The following is a 4,680-nucleotide window of genomic DNA, read 5'->3' as shown; positions in this document are numbered from 1 at the left end:
CAAGCAGCCCAAACCAAAACCTAGAACAAATCACAATGAAATCACAAATCACGCCTGAAATCCAAGGGAGGTCACGGCGTGCGAAGGTAGGTCTTGAGCTCTGGGAATGGCGGGCGCGAGCGAGGCTCCGATTCGGCCGCCAAGGCAGAGGCGACGAACTAGGACGGGCCAGGGTATGGAGGTCACCAGAGGAATCACTGCAGCGTAGCGCCACTCGCCGTCAGGCCGCTACAGCTCACCCCGTGCGCTCTCACCGTCCCGCAGCCACAGCGCCCCTCACCGTTCCGCTGCTGCAGCGCGCTCTCGCCGTCCCGCCGCAACGCTCCACGCGCATCGCTGGCCTCAGGAAATAGATGAGGAGCACAGATCTAGAACTGGGCAAAGAAGACAAGACCGATGACAAACTAAAGGGAGCAAAGTGGCGAACTCATGTACCTCCATAGCTCTAGCAATGGCAGACGAGACTGAACAATCTGAGAGAGGGAGCCGACTCGTAGAGATGGGGAGGGGCGAAGCGGCAAGGTCACCGGTAGAACCGCTGCGACGTCGAGACAATCGCCGGTCGCCGGGACGAACCCCTTTTCCCCTCTCGCGCGGGACGATGGGGAAATGAGACAGGAAGAGCGCGACTTCCGATTTCAAGCGGTAACGCTCATAGTGGGTCTGGTGAATCAGCGTCACAAGGCAAATGGGCGCAACCAGACGTCGATTTTTCATCCAGCAGATAGAAAATTCATGTGCCAACAAACTAAGAAACACACGTGTGTTGTATAACATTCCCGTAAATAAATAAATAAATAATAAGAAAAGAAAAAAAAAAGAAGAAAAAGAAAAAGAAAATGAAAATCAACCCAAACCGCGCCCACAGATCCGTCGCTCAGCCTTCTCCCCCCAGATCTCCCCCAAAAGCCCGACGCCTCTCGCTCTCTCCCTCGGTCTTCTTCTACCCAGCGTGCGCTCTCCCTCGGCTCTCTCTCGCTCCTCCAGAAGTGCCAATGCCGGCTCCCTCCGCATCCTCCTTCCCTGCATAGACCCCTGCTCCTCCCCGTGGCTCCGCTGCGGACCTGCGGTAGGGCCGCGCTCTCCTAAACGGGGCGGCCGAGAGACCCTACCATTTCGCCGCCGCCGCGGCGCAGTGGCGGGCCGGCCGGCTGGCCAGCGCCGCCACCCCTAGGATAGGCGAGTTGGCTGCTGGCTAAGCACCGCCACGCGGGTCGACTGCAACAGCAGCTCAACACCACGTTCGTCCCGGCCCTGGATGGGCCTGGATGCGGACTCGATTCGCATCTTCTCCGTCCGATCTACGCCGTCCAGTAGCTCTAGCTGCTCCTCCATCCTGTGTGGTCTGCATATTGTACATGCACGTCCGCGGTGAGCTGTTTTCTGCCTCGGATGTGTGTACATATGTTCATTTTGTTTGGTGGTGCATGGACGAGTTATGTGTGTGTATGGTTGTTTAGGCGCTTCGGTTAGAAGATCTAGGGTTAGAGATGCCCCGCTTGTAGTATCGGCTGTGTTTTATCCCTTGTTTATGTGTGAAATATTGATTTGGGCCCTGCTTGCTAATGCTGAGTGAGTTAAATAGTAGACTGTGTTGTTAAAGAACGTAATTTTCCGTGGTCTAGAACTCCTGTGGTGAATTATTTACTTGAATGTGTTGTTACTGTCTTGGAGTTTCATATTCCTTCTAGCATAATTGATCTACCTAAGGAGCACCATTAATGCATGGTTCCTGTACGAGAGCTATAGATCTATAGATGGTCTGTAGTTTTGAAACACCTACCACTTGTTCTCCCTAAATTTGATATTAGAGTGAATTATATCAATCACAACGGAAATGCCATAAACGAAGTAAAGTGCACCTCTCAGTTCCCTTATTTAAACCTTAACTAGCTTTCGTTGTGCATCCCCGGGGTGCAGACTGATGTGCTTATGTGAACTATTAATCTCTTATAAGCACACCCATTGTACATACTCTTATGTTGGCCATCGTTGTTCATGCATATTCAATTTAATCTCAGCTACTAGTTTCATGGTTTACAGGGGCATGTGCCTAGATCATCTGTGCTATTGCTGCACATCTATTGGTTGATTGAACTTGCCTGTTAATGGAAACTAGTAAAACTATTTGAGAAAAATAGAACATTGTGTGAGCATAGGCAGCTTGTTTTTAAATAATCTCATTTTAGTTCCTTTTACAATATTAGACCTAATGTGACTACTCTTCCTGCAGTTTCATAACATGTTGTTTGATATGTGTAGGACTGCAGGTAGCAGCTGACTTTTTCATTAGAAATTAGTGATATATAAAAGGGCGTACCCAGTGCAGAGAGCTTCCGATTTGTGCGGGGTCTGAGGAAGGGTGTCAGTGGCAAGCCTTAACCTCGCCTATGCAATGCGAGGAGACCGTGACTCGAACCCGGGACCTTCCGGTCACAAACGGTAAGACTCTACCGCTTGCACCAGGCCCGCCCTTCAAATTAGTTATATATACTGATATTATTTGATAAAAAAATAGAAGATGTGTGAGTGTGACTAATTGGTGATAACATGTTGACTAATGCTTGCTCTGCAGGTAGCTGGGTTGGCTGCTAGCTGGTAATAATAAAACACACTCAATGTATAGCAAGGTAAAGACATTTTAAGAAATCTTGTGTACATGTACCATTATTTTTTTAGGATCCATCATTGATTTTTAATTGCTGCCATGCTCAGGTAGTTCACATCTTGTAACCTTGTAATGAGGTGGCCTTGAAATGTATGGTCTGTAGTAGTGATCAATAGAAAATAATACCTTTTCTTTTAGTTCCACACATTTTATTCACACTGTCATGGTATTACAATTAAACTGAAATGACCTGTATGAACTATGTGCCTTACAATATAAAGACTATGTGTTATGTTTCTATGGACTCTGGGCAGTGCAGACTGCAGCACCCGGTTATCATCTGTCATGTGTTATTTCTTGCTATTCCAGAACAAATTTGACACTGCAAACTTCCTGATAGTTGACTTGACAATATTTGACAAATATATTAATATGGCTTTAAAAATCTGCTAATATGGCTGTTCATTCTATAGTATTTTGCTGTTCTGTATCTTTTGCAAAATCAGCATTTGGTTATGTTTGTGTGCATTAGTATGGTATGCACTTTTTTTCAACTTGGCACAAAATTACTCTGCAGAATTTGTAATTTGATATAATTGGGATGGCCATGACCCATGAGAACTTGGCACAAAAATACTGTCATGATCGGCTGGTACTTGTTCATAGTGTATTAATGGAAGTTCATCAATTTGTTTATTAGGAGAAGCAGGAAAGTGTTTTATGGGCTCACAAAAGGGTCATCAGTATGGTCTTCTCTTTGAAGGTAAACACATGCAATGCATCAATTACTCTGCTTGAAATAACAACACATTTTCTCTGGTACAACAGTCTCTCTGCTCGGATAGAATGAAGGTCTGTTAGAGGCATGCTGCTAGCTCCTTCTCGGCATAGTTGACATGGCAAAATTTGACAACTACTATTTAACAAATATACAAATATGGCTGTGAAATCTGCTAATATGGACGCTCAAAATTACTGATATAGTGATATTAATAGTTCTGATTCTGCAATTTAGATCATGATCTTCAATCTCAAAGCAGCAAGGATGCATGATTGTCTTTGGTTATTCCCTAGAGGTGGCGTCCATTGCTATTTTTGAAAACTGCTTTCTTACTGTTTCTAAAACTTTGTTTCAGCAGCTTGCTAATCATTAAGGTTTCCTTTCATGTTTTTCTTTTTGGCTCATAGCTAGGCCTTTATTCCATTCGTTGCTAGTATTTCTAGTATTAAATGGTTCAGGTGCAGCCTCTGTCTTTTTCAGTTCAGTGTATCCTTGGTCTAGAGTTGCATTCTCAGTTCATGGACTGTTGTTCTACTTCTTGTTTGCTCAGAGTCTGTCTTGTTTATTCTAAGTGCTTGATCTGTTTAGTTTGGTAGACTGCAGTAGTATCTAAGCAAAGCTTGTTTTTATTTTTATTTTCAGTTCAACGCAAAGCTTGTTTTAAACTAAAGTAATCAGTTTGCAATAAGATCTATGGATTTCTTCTTACTAATGGTTACTATCATCTGAGATCAATTGTCATCAAATTTCTTGTTTTATTTAGGTGGGCGATTGCCATCAGTCTTTAACAATTTCTTTATTGTTTAGGATAGTTTTGCGATTGATGAAAATGGTCGCTGTTGAAGCAAGTACTGCCTGGCAACATACTACAGATCGTTGCCTGGTTCAGGAGGACACGAAGACAGCTCCAAAACAATAGAATAGGATTATTTATTTATTGTTAATTTGGTTTTGGTCATTAATAAAATTCAACTGTATATGGATATTAGTGTATTCAGACGGGTTGATTTAACATTTGATTTGGGCTTGTTATGTGTGCTTAAACATGCCATGATTTAATTTTATGACGTTTTTTTACTCTCCAACTCAGTGCTACATCGTATTTTCATCCTATGTGGCAAGATCCAAGAACCTGTGACGTAGAAACAAAAGTCATAAACCTTTGTGACATCAAAACCATAGTCATAGATTTATGACATGGACATCTAAATGACATAAAACATGGTTTAAGGCGCATGGTTTTTGACGCAAGCTATTTCGCCAATCTGGTGTCATAAGTGTTAACTTATGA

At 43.4% G+C, this 4,680-nt stretch overlaps 1 long non-coding RNA gene across 2 annotated transcripts; it reads left to right on the top strand.

Moving 5' to 3' along the window:
• Positions 1-876: 876 nt before the first annotated feature.
• LOC136489317 (uncharacterized) lies at positions 877-4,468 on the top strand. 2 transcript variants are annotated; one of them, XR_010767417.1, is made up of 5 exons: positions 877-1,371; positions 2,271-2,442; positions 2,576-2,630; positions 3,309-3,371; positions 4,197-4,468. It is a non-coding gene; the product is annotated as an uncharacterized lncRNA (long non-coding RNA). The 2 variants fall into 2 exon arrangements; XR_010767416.1 differs by having other exon boundaries at positions 2,263-2,442.
• The last annotated feature ends 212 nt before the right edge of the window (positions 4,469-4,680 follow it).

This window comes from Miscanthus floridulus, chromosome 1, assembly GCF_019320115.1.
Source record: "Miscanthus floridulus cultivar M001 chromosome 1, ASM1932011v1, whole genome shotgun sequence".
NCBI classification, from domain to species: Eukaryota; Viridiplantae; Streptophyta; class Magnoliopsida; order Poales; family Poaceae; genus Miscanthus; species Miscanthus floridulus.
This window is presented reverse-complemented; position numbering and strand designations above follow the sequence as displayed.